Consider the following 12,870-nt stretch of genomic DNA (forward strand, 5'->3'; position numbering starts at 1 on the left):
CGTTCTCTCTGTCTCTGACTGAGAGACGGCATCTATGCAAGGCTTTTTCCGGGTACATTTATTCACTGTGATTTATCGTAAATTAAAAAGCTGGGAGCTCAGTTGCACAGCTAAAATGCCCTCTCTGACTGCCTGGCCATGCTCCACGCTGTCTGCGCTGGGTTTCCATTTCCTCTCATGTTCATTTAGATGCAATTGTAGCAGACCAATAATTCATATGAAATTTTGTGTTTCCAAGGAAAGCTTCATTTAGCCCTGGTGTTTGCGGTGCATACTGATCATGCTAACATTACACAGCTGGCATCTATATTGCCATACACCACAATATATTGTATCTGTACAAAAAGACTGTACTGTTCGATAAAAAAAGTGAAAATAGGGATTTTTGGAAAGAATACACTCCACCATGGTGGTAACATGATTATGGGTCTGTGATATTGCAGTGAAAAATTCAGAAAGACTGGTAAAGGCACAGTCATGAAGGAACACAGAATCCAGTATTTTTCTGGGAAACAAGGACACTGGCTCGCATGCAGGCAGTCAGTGGTGATGTGTCTTGGCAGGCACAGATAGGGGCAGTGTAGTCATGGACCCAGTCATCATCATTTGGCCGCACATTCCTACCCTATCTGTGCAGTAAACTGGATCTCCTTCTCCCTCTTATCAGCTGTCAGGAATTTTCTATCAGAGGCCCTCTTTCTCTCGCTCCCTCACTATCTACTTTGCTCTCTTACTCTGACTCCCTCTCTCTGTTTTTCCCTTTTCCTGTCCCTTCCTTGAAGCTGTAGAGCTGACACAGAGCAGAAACGGTTAATGGTCATTAAGATAAGGAAGCAAGGATAAGTCAGGCGGCTCCTAGGACAGACTGGAACCCAAACAGCCCTGGTGCCTTCTGCATAACTACAGCAGGAGGCAATCTGCCCTCAGGAAGCACCATATCATATTACATTCATATAGTACATTCATTGGTATACAAATAGATTTACACACACACACACACACACACACACACACACACACACACACACACACACACACACACACACACACACACACACACAGGAGCTATTAACCAAATTACAGATTTAATTAAATATAAACAAAATATGATTAACATTTTATGAAGCTTTTTTGACCCATTCTCTCCAAAAGAAAAGTATTTTTCTAAATACTGTATAAAAGCTCATTAAAATTAAATATTTAGATTAAGTACAATATGTATGCAAAAAAAACATTTTGTTTCTATTGTTTTTTGTCTGCTTTTATTTCAGTATAAACTTATTTTAATTGCTGTTCTTGTTGTCGTAAATAGCTGTGGTTACATGGACAATTTTTTTTTTATTCTTATTGAAATAATTCCGATTTGATATTTTGGGTTGATGAATGACACAACACATGATTGAACATGGTCTGGTGTTTATGTGCAGCGTATTGAATCAAAACAGCTGTGTAATAACTTATAGGTCATACGTCGTGCATTCGTCTTTCTTGACAACTATCTCACTTAAAAGATAATTTAACTGCCTTTACAAGGAATTGTGCCATCCAAAAGGGGCCAACTCTTCTTCTTCTGAGATAAACACACGAAATAAAATGAAATATGTAAACATACATTTATAACTTTATTTCTAATCTTTATTTCTTTGTTTCACAACTGGAAGTTTTTAAGTAATAATTTGGATATTCTACGTGGGCATTTTCTGTTGTGCACGAGGAAAAAATATTGTGGGGTGAGTACCAATTCAATACTGTCCAGGTCTGCATGTCATCTTAACATCTGGTCTCTACACACAGCAAACTGAAATATGGCTACAATTCCTGCCACTGTGCCTATAATCCTGTAGTATCAAAGCACAGGCAAAGGGGTCTCTCTTTCCTCCCGCTCCCTCCCAGTCACCCCCCCCATGTGATGACAGACCCCTGAGAGGAGCCCTTTGTTGGTAATTGAGCTTACCTCATTTTCAAAATACCAGGAGCCCTGCTGGATAATAAAAATGTGCCTATACTGGGGTACATATTTCAGGCAGAACCCAAACAGCTCTATGTGCAGAAGACAGAGCTCTACTTGTTGAATTAGACTAGAAAGAAGGAAAAGGTTTATTTTTTTCATTCCCCGACTTTTCTTTGGTCATGACTTTTTTTCCCCTGCTGCCTAAACTACAGTGGGAGAGTGGCCTTGCATGGAGTCTGGATCACTGGGACCTTAGTAATATCTACCAGGGAGCCTGTAATTACTCAGACTGCACTGCTGCCATCAGGCCACGCCTCCAGCACTCGGCAGGCCTGGCAGCCTGAAAACGTGTCAGTGGCAGGATGTCCCCCTTCTTCTTTTATACACTCTTACACACAAAAGGCAGGTCAAATACACTCCGTCAAAGAATACAAAGTAGAGAACTGACTTTAAGTGTTCACTTATTTGCGCTGGATGATGATAAACTGCAAAAAACAGTCCTTCATGTCACTTCTTGCCTTTTACATGCATTTACGTAGAATGAGAAATACATTCATTTTAAACAATGTTACCGCAACACATTGTAACACTGCAATACATCCACTAGACGGCAGTGCAGAGTCGAGAGGTTTGGACAACAATAAACATGGCAAAAGTTCTGCCATAGTTGATATTTTTTCCTCGTGTCCTATGGTCGTCTCGCTCAACCTATTGTCTACACTGCCCCCTGCGATTTCCAGTGGTACAGCTCCATTGCATCCGTTTCATCCATAACCGTAAGCTTTCAGGAGACCTACACAAACACGGATGAAGTTAGTGCAGAGTACGAATAGAAGGCTGCGTCCATTTGCGTACAGGTAGCTAACGTCGATGTTTATTACAATTCTGGGTTTGTCCTGGGTCATGCATGGAATAAATACACAACAATAAAATTAGGCAGGAATGTTGAAAAGCAGAAGAACAGAACACAGTGCAACGAGGACAATAGCCTCCATACGACTGATGGATCCAGTGATAAAGTTTTCCATGCGATCATGAATAGGGACACAGGAATACTTTTCTCCCTCTAACTTGCACACAGTCTGGAAGTTCTGGCTATCTTACCATCGCTGTGGAGGCTGGCAGACACAAGTCTTTGAAATGCGATCCTCGTCAAGTCCTGCCTCCCTCGACCTAATTGGATGATTATATCCAGAACAACATTATTTTTACTTGGAGTGAGACGGGGGAGTCTGCTAATGTTGAGTAAATTCCTCTTGACTCACTATTTGTACCCAAAGAGTTACCAGCTTCACACTGTTAAACTAATGCCAGACTGTTTGACTGTGTTATAGAATGATTGCAGTGCCTCCAAAGCCTTCGGGAACACAGCTCCGTGGATTAAGTCCACACGTGAATGGATCTGGTATTCTATACACGGCTCATTTCAGATAAGTATGAGATAAAGCAACACCTGGCCAGAGAAATTGCGTGAGTGTTATTATTGTCCAGTTGCGTACAAGAGGATTGACATCACACTTTAATCGTATTTCTCCTGCATCCCATTTGTCCAAATAAGCTGGGATATGAACAGTGACACAAATATTATTCCCCCTGACACAAGGTCGCATTGGAATGCAGGATGTGTGCTGTGCAAATTATTCCCTGCGAAGCCTCAAAGACTGAAATATTGTCAGTGCTGGTCAAAGTGCACAGCTTTTTTCTTTACATGAGCTGGCTCTTTAGTGGTCTAGGGAGAAGGCAGATTGCAGGCCCTCTTGGTTACTCAAACATTCATCTGAAGGCCAGGTCAGAACTGGGAACAAAGCGAGGCTCCGCTGGGCCTCGTCAGCACTTTAAGTTATTTCAGTGGTCATTCGTATTTCAGAAACTCCTAAAGACAGACAAAGCCTCTTGAATATTTGCTTAAACTTTCAATGCTCCATAATCATGCCAGTAATGATAGTGTGTTTACTTTATCCAAACACCAGGGGCTCTGTTCTAAACACACAGAAACGCATGCATACATACAGACTCTGTATTAGTTTCTGCACATTTTACTCAAATTTACCATTGCTTTTGTAACATTGAGTGTTTGTTTGTGTTTTGCAACATGTTACAGCTGACATTTAAGTACATGAGTAGATCGAAGTAAACACATAGCAAAAAGATGATTACATAGATGATTGATTATTAGATACTTTAATTGTTTGCTTTGTTCAGAGCATAGACTGTATATAAAGATTGAAGATGTGTCTTCACTTCCTCCCACTATCCAGAAAGTGAAGCCAAGCTTTCTCTGATACAGTACCTTTAACAGTTAACTCGCGCTTATCACATTGGGCTCAGAATCTAGGCAGTAGCAATCGGGGGATGGAGTCCCATTATTAAAATCCCACAGATACCTGTGCTCAACCAATCACAAGTCAGTCTCAGAAACAATCATAACATTTCACCCCATTTTTATGGCATCAAATAAAAATGATGACATTTAATATAACATCAAATTAAACCAAAGTTAGCATAAAAATGAGTACTTGGACATAATACCTAAAATAATAGAAACCATTGTTTTTAACATGTTGTTTGACTTTTTAGTTTAGCCAATATCCCATCCAAAACCATGGAGGAGGTTGGGTTTATGACCTATACTGCAGCCAGCCACCAGGGTAGGATGGAGATAGTATTTTTTTGTTGTTGTTATTTTAAGGAATTAATGGTTAACATTGCAGAAATATACTGAAATATTGAAACAAAATATAAATAAAACTAGAACTACACCACATACCTCCACCAAGGCCCAACAGTCTCCTTAAATTCAATCAAGCTGCACCAAATTACACACACTTATATATCAGTTCCCTAAACGTGCCTAATTTATTCATCAAGATCCATGAATTACTTCCTTGGAAATCAGTAAAAATGCAACAACAAAAAAACTCTCAAGGTTAAAGAAAGAAAAAAAAAAGTCCTACATCCGCCCCCTTAATCGAATCTGTTCCAAAAGTTAATGGGTCCTGTCTTTTGGCCCATAATCCACCCTCCCACAAAGTTTCAGTAGTTGTTGTGAAATCCTGCTAACAGACAGACAAACACCAATGAAAACATATGCTCCTTGGTGGAGTTCACCATAAAGTTTGCAACATGGGCAGTCATTTGTTGGCAGTGTGAATCACCTAAAGTCAACTTGACACTAAGGCTAAATCAGAACAACAACACACACACACACACTGACTTTATCCTTTTAGTGCTGGATATTACTTGGGTTATGTTTTCCTACAACTCATCAAATATATTCATGCAAGTGTTTAATATTCTTTGTAATGAGAAACACCCTGACGTTATGTGGTCCAGGGATGCAAATACATTTGACTTAGTGGTAATGTATTCCTGAGTTATTTTGTTGGGAGACATTAAAAGCTTGAATAAAAAGAAGCTGAAATATCAAAGGCTTCGGTTAAGAAAAAAAACAACATGTACCCGGAGGGGAAAATTACCTACAATGTGCCAGGCTGCTTGCCAGTTGAAACCCAGATCATGGAAATTGTACATATACAGCACAGAGAACAGACAAAACCACAGAGTTACATAAGCAGGCCAATAGCATTGTCATTCATCATTTAAAAAAAGATTCAGTTTTGTTTACGATGCTTAGAAATCCTGCAGAGAGTCAGTGTGTGTTTTTGAATTTGTGTGTGTGCAGTCGCATAGAAGCAAACTTCAAGTCATGCACGTTCATTTCCTTGCTGTTGATTTAAGCGAGTCAGAATAACTTCTAGTGACACCAACACATAAGCTGGATAGAACCCTGCTGTATGCATGTCCCTGTCACCTCTGACCTGCATACAGCCTGTATCAGACTAAAGTGTGCCAGGTCATTAATATAACAGCAGTCTAAAACTATGCCATAACCTGGTTTTCTAAATAGACCGCGTCCTGTCGCTAAGACTAAGTGTGAGTGAGTAAGAAAATGGGAACTTGTTTCCTGAACGCTCCACAAAGGGAATTAGTATTAACCTTGTCACGAGGTCAGGGTTCACATCAGGGCTACGATAGCAGGAGAGAAGTCACATGGCCGCCTCGCTGGAAACGGACATTTGAGGTTATTGGCTGCCACGGCCTGCAGCAGGTGAACAAATACTTCACTCTATATTCTTCATAACACGCAGCAGCTTCTGGGAAGGTGGAGCTGTCATCACCAGGCTCAGAGCTGGAGGTAACGCTGCTTTTAAAGTAACATTTTCTCCCACATTCAAAACTGTCCCAGTGGGTCTGTGTTTAATTACGATTTCAAATCCTGCCCCTACCACAGCATCCTAAATGGAAAATACTAGCAAGATCACATTAAATGACAGTAGCTCCAGTTTGTGCCTCTCACAACACTCAGCGTTAGTTTTTCTGAAAGTAGTGATTAGTGTTTAACAACACTTACCAATGTTCTCAAGGCATTTCCAGAATCCATACAGACTGGATGGATAAAACAATGAGCAGGTAGATACAAATATCCCATCTGCTACATCATGAATGACTTTCAAACCATTGTCACACTGTAACTGTGTTTTCTTATCCAGACATAAGTGGTAGCCAGAAATGACTTATGGTTGTTCAATATCAACCAAAATGTAAAAAATATACATTTATTTATAACAATGGCAAGTAACTACCTTATATTATTTTACATTACAATGAAAATGGCAGCTAACTAAGCACACATAGTAAGCGCTCAGACAGTGCATACCTCCTCCAAGGCTGATATCCTATCTCACCTTGTTAAAGAAAGGGTAACAAACTTCCGTATCCAACCATTTAACTGGGTCTGCTCCAAAATTTAATAGATTCTTCCATGGGTCGTGCCCCAATCCTCTTTAATATTCAACGGGAATAGTTTGTACAACACGTCTCCACTTCTTCTCACTATCCAGAAATGAAGCCAAAATATCCCTATTAAGAACGCTGCCATCTTGCGCCTAAGACGTCATTTGTAGCCAGGGTCTGCAACTACCTAATATGACAGACAGCATCTTTGAGAAAAGTGTTATTTGACATGTACTTTGACTTTTTATTTTGGCCTACGTTCCATCCACCAACATTGAGGTGGCGGGATTTATGACCAAAACTGCAGCCAGCCACAAGGTGGCGATCAAGATGCTTGGGCTTTACTTTTGAGGAGACATCATGTCGCCCATCTTTACATATAGCCTATAGTAAGAGCATGTCTGTATTAGGGTGGTATTTTCTCTGACTGCAGCTGTAAGAATCTGACTCAATGGGCACATGATGCAGAACAAAATATTAATCATGAGTGAGGTCCTATATCAACTGAAGAAAATGTCCGTCATCCACGGTCTTGTTTGTTTGTACTCTTTCCCAGGCCGGCTAGATTCATTAACACTTAGCCTTTGGCAGCGCCCACTTTGGCAGGGGGATAAGCTGGAGTATGACCATGGCTGAGCAGGGTACGCACAGGAGGGGATGAGGACATGTCGTATCCACCCATCCACACTCAAGCTTACCCCACCCTGCATAACACCCTGCTCTGGCACATATCAGTTCCCTGCACTCTCTCTCTCCAGTGCAATCTGGCCAAATCCTGAGGGCAAATTTATTGAATATTTGTATGCTTTGGTTCAAAAGAAGAAATGAATGCTGGGTAAATCTTGAGAAAAGTCTGCAGATTTTAGATCACAGGCACAGCAGACATGGAGGGTGTTGGGTGGAGTGAATGGGTGGGAGTAGACAGGCATTTACAGCCCAAGGAGGCAGTCCTTAAGATGTTGTGTTTCCAGTCATTACTGCCTGCTTTGTCTAAACCCCCTCAGCTGGCCAGGTACTCCCCTCCTCCCATCCTCCAAACCCTGCGTCTCACCCACAATGCACCTGGAGCAAGGCCAGGGCTGCTGTTAATTTGGCCTCATTATTAAGTTAAATGCAGCGCGGGCGGCGGTGCTGGAGCTAATGAGCAGTGCAGAGCTGGCTGTGCTGCTCCCAGCCTCCTGTCCCAGCCATTAGAAAAATTAGAGAGTGGAAAATGAGTCAAGGGTTGTGGAGGCTTTAATTGAAGTCTTGAATGAAACTGTCTCTGATCTGAGTAAACCCTGCACTGACGTGGAAGGTCTCAACCCTCAGAGCCAGAATAGCTCCAGTTAGGGGCAGGATGTGCATTGATGTCAACATCAACAAGATTTAGGTCAAAGTGGTACAGATATAAGATAAAAGCAATGTTTCTATACAACTCAGACCAAGTAATTGACCTACAATATCTTTTAGTGAATGCATGTACATATGTAGTGTATTTGTGTGCGTTAGAGAGACCCCTTATGCTTGTGTTTGCTCATGAGATGGTATCTTAGCTGTGTGGGTGGCAGGGTTTTTGCTCAGGGGGAGCTGTGGCTGCAGAGGAGGAGCTGAGAGCAGGGCTACTGCAAAAAAATACACGTGTGAGACACAAACAGGGCACTCAGCATATAGACAGACAAAGTAACACTTAGGGCTTTTAAAGAGCGGGGGGAAAAATACCAAGTTGTATGGCATAAACTCTTCAAATCTGTCCACTACTCATGAGTAGTATCCCTCTTAAGTCACCTCAGAGATTGTCTATCATCTAGCCACTCAGTCAAGACTGTGAGAGACTGGGAGGTTGAGGAATCCTTGTGTTTAGACGACTTTGAGGGTTTTTACTTCGTAGCCTTGCTAAATTGTCCAAACACGACCACACTGGCATTCATTTGCACTTCATCCCAACACAGCTTATCCTGACCACACAGTGACAGTGTTTTTCTGGGAGATACTGGGGAGATAGCTGGCCAAATCTTTGAAGCCAAAGCAGCAGCTTACAGAGCGAGGCTCCGTTTCGATATTAAAAGAGAGAGAAAGATCAGTTCTCTGTTTGGGTTTGGTTAAACTCCGCTCGAATGAAAGAATCGCCCGAGGTTGGAGGGGAGGCAGATAATAACGATGAAGGCGTGTGAGTATAGTTTGTGGGCGTTTCCAAGAATCTGACAGACATCTCTGGTAGAATTGTTGCAAGGGTCAGAGGGTTTAGTAACTGAGCTGTCTTCAAGTGCCTCATCCAGCCTCTTGTCTCCCTCTCCCTTTTGCTCCAGTGCGTGGTCGGGGACAGTGTGCTGCAAATTCCTGTCACAGTATTGTCCTGCAGCAAGCCTGCTCCTGATGGAGAGCACTTAGCCATGTTTATAGCTGTACAGGTTCAAAGAGAGGCCAGCAGCACAATGGAGCAGGGCAAGTTGGCTGCAGCACCACTGTGTGGGAAACACCATCACAGGCCGAGGAATCAAAACAAAGACACAGAAAGGGAAAAAGCTCTGTGAGGATTAAGGAAATTGCCATATTTTCCCCATTCTTTTTCTGCCAAGTTTCAATTCTGCAGAAAACATTTCCTCAACACAACAGCAATATTAGCCAAGAGGTCATGTGGCACAATAACGCACCTTTAAGAAAACTGACAAAAGACATTCAGTTCATTAGTGCATCAGTGCATGAACCTTTTGTATTCAGTCAAAAACATTTCCCAAGGAAATGAAGCATCTTACTTATACAAAAGCTGGTTACTGATTTGAAAATGCCTCTCTCTTGGTTGGCTGAGTAGGTGGGGCCATAATGGCATCTATAGGGCAGTGTTGTCAAAATTATGACTTCAACGACATTGTGCATGACACTACTGTCTGGTTGTAACAGCTCTCACTTTATATTGGCTTCCCGTCATAAGAACAGAAATCTATGCATACTTGGCGTCAGTGTAGGAGACGGGCAGACATGAACGCCACATTAAAAGGGATAAAACTGGAGTTTGGGTTTTGAGTAAATGTTTGGCTAGCTCAGCTTCATCACATGTCTAGCATTTAACTAAACAGTGTGCTGACATTGACCATCACATATAATAAATGCAGCCAGTCTTCTCATGGTGGCCTTCTCACCCCAATGAGACCCTGTGACCTGTCCTTCAGCCCCCTCCTCCAATGTTTTAATCCAGCTAACCTTGTCAAAACCACCAGACCTCATTCAGAACAAGCAGATGACTCTCTGCACGCCAGTGGCCTCTATAAATAGAAATTTCATTGAGAAGCAGCAGCCTGAATGGGAGGTATTGTAAACAGTGAGCCAGCCTAAAGCCTTAGACAGGGCTAACCTGGGAAACTGATGGAAAGTGGCATGCTGCAACCATGAGGCAAACAGCACAATAACAAACTGACACCGCCGTACCTCTGCCCTTCACTTCCCATATTAAAGCTTCTTACCTCTCACTGTCCAGGATACAGCATACTAAGAACATTCTTTTGGTGAAGCAACAAAACAATGTGGTTAATGTTTATTTCTAAAGTCAGAACACTGTCTCTGACTCAAATTTCCTGTGACCCCCTTACACAAAACCAAAAATGTTATGTTTGTGGGGAGACAAAGTAGACTCCTCAAATAAAAAAACAATCTCCAGCATACCCTCCTTATTTCTCCATGACGCAGACAACTTTCTTTAAGTTTGGTTGGCTTGGTTTGGGTAACCACACTCCAAGCTACATCCACAGTACTACGTTTTGATTTGAAAACTTCGATTTCAAACTAGAAATGATCTCTGTCCACACAAGCTCAGTTTCCAATTCAATCATATTTGTTTAGCGCCAAATCATAATATACATTATCTCAAGGCACAGTTTCCACAATGAGCAAGCACTTTGGTGACTTTGGAGAGAAAAAAACTCCATCATGAAGAAACCTCTAAAAGAACCGTACTCAATGTGGGCGGCCTGTGCCTCGACCGGTGAATTCCCATCCATACTAGCTAATATCTCATCTCCTGTGCATTTAAGCAGTTGTATCATTGTTTCCAAACATCTCAGTTTCTGCCCTTCAAGACTAAAACACAGCCCCGGAGTTTTCAAATTAAAAACGGGGACAGAAGCGTTTCCAAACTTCAATTTAGCGGCTCTAAAAATCCAGAGTACTGTGGAAGGCAGGTGCATCTGTAGCAGAGTTGTTGCATTTTCAAAAGAAAACATAGTAGTATGGATGTAGCCTGAGACTTTAGGAGTTAGGAGGCATTCTGTAGATTATTGGTGCTTCTACACACCCCTGGTTCATTTGTTGACAGACTAAGGGAGTCAGACAGTCACCTATCAAACTACACTGAGAGAGAGAGAGACAAGGAGAGAGAGAGAGTGGGTGCGAGTGAGAGAGAGAGAGAGAGAGAGAGAGGCTGAACCATTTTTAAGCCACTCATTTGATTCACAATTCACACGCAGATCCCAGCCAGGGGGCAGGGATTTCGAGGAGGAGAGATCAGTAGCCGGGCTTAACTTAAAATGTCAAATGCTTTACTTTGACTTCATGGAAAATAGACAGTTCAGAGGAACCGACAGACCACATGCTACCAAGCATTTTTCTTTCCTTACTTAAAAAAAAAAAATCTTAGAAGCAACAGGTACAGACTGGCTCTTTCACACAGCTGGAGCAAAACAACGAGGCGCTTCAGCTCTGAAGGCCGGTGATACCTGATCATCAAACTGCCACCAATTAGAGCATTAGGAGAAGCCATTTATTTTGCCTATGTTAAAGAAGGTGCTAAACTCTGTGAACCATTCCCAAATACCCCTGCTGAAATTGTATCCAGAGCAGCATTGGCCCGAGAGAGAAAGAGGGATATTGAGGGGCTAAGTGAGAGGAGGGCCCTGGGGACCAGCTCGCCAGAGTAGACACTGCCAGTCCCGGGGCAGCCCAAGAAACGATAGCCCCCCCTCTCTCCTCCTCCTTTCCTTACAGGCCGACTGGGGTACTACAAATTCATTGCTCACGACAAAAAACTAAATGTGTATTCTCAGTACAACTGGTCTTGCAGGGGCAGCCAGAGAAAAGGGGTATGGGGGTTGTGACTGAAGCCCTACTCTTTTTCAGTCGATGACCTAATGCAGGTAAAGAGTGAGGCTTGGTGTTTGACTGCTCCCCTCTCTTCAGCCCCACACCCAATTCTCCCCTTTCGGGTATTTGTTGAACCCCCTGCACTGAAACCGCCACCTGTACAGGACCGGATTGGGTGTTGGGCAGCACACACACATTTCCATCCATGGCAGGAAAAGAGAGGAGAGCTCAGTGAGCTTTCAGCCAACACAGCTACCCAACTATTGAGCCATTTTCAGACATGAAAGACCAATGGGTCCAAGCATTATCCCAACTTTGCCTTTCAAATATGAACTCAACAGGAGGAGATTGTCCAGGTCAGAAAGAGCGTTCAGGTGAGGGGTAGCATCTGTGTAGAGCATACAGGAGGCAAGACATGATGTATAAATTCCACTGAAGAAATCACTGTTTTTTTTTTTTACAGCAAATCAACAACAGCATCAGTCCTCATCCCCAAAAGCTTTCGAATCTCGTCCTCTTTCCAAATTGACACCTTCATTGGCATCTTTGTACATATGGTTCATTATACAGCGCTTTTCTAGTCTTGATGACCACTCATAGCACTTTACAGTACAGTTTGCCATTCACACACACATTCATACAGTGCATCTATTAGCAGCACTTTTTTTTTCTATGAAGGGCAATTCGGGGTTCAGCATCTTGCCCAAGGACACTTCGGAATGCAGAAGACTGGGATCAAACTGACGACCTTCTGGTTGGAGAACGACAGCCCTCCCCTTCAGCCACAGCCGCCCGGTGCCATATATGTATGGCCCCTCTTTTTCATCCTGAGATATTTGTAATTTATTTTCATTTGCTGCATGTTAGAAACATCAACGTGCCCACTCGCTCACGGTGAATCCTCCGGACACGTTCCTGCAGCATTTTCACATGTCATTCCGACATTCCTCTGGAGTTTCTACTGAGGGACTGGCAGGAGAATCTCTGGAAAATGTCGGGAGCAACTGACTCAGACATTTGGGTTCTCACATACAGCCCCTCTGGATAATTTCAGGAGAATATCTGCAGTTCAG

Source organism: Hippoglossus stenolepis, chromosome 5 (genome assembly GCF_022539355.2).
Source record: "Hippoglossus stenolepis isolate QCI-W04-F060 chromosome 5, HSTE1.2, whole genome shotgun sequence".
Taxonomy (NCBI): Eukaryota; Metazoa; Chordata; class Actinopteri; order Pleuronectiformes; family Pleuronectidae; genus Hippoglossus; species Hippoglossus stenolepis.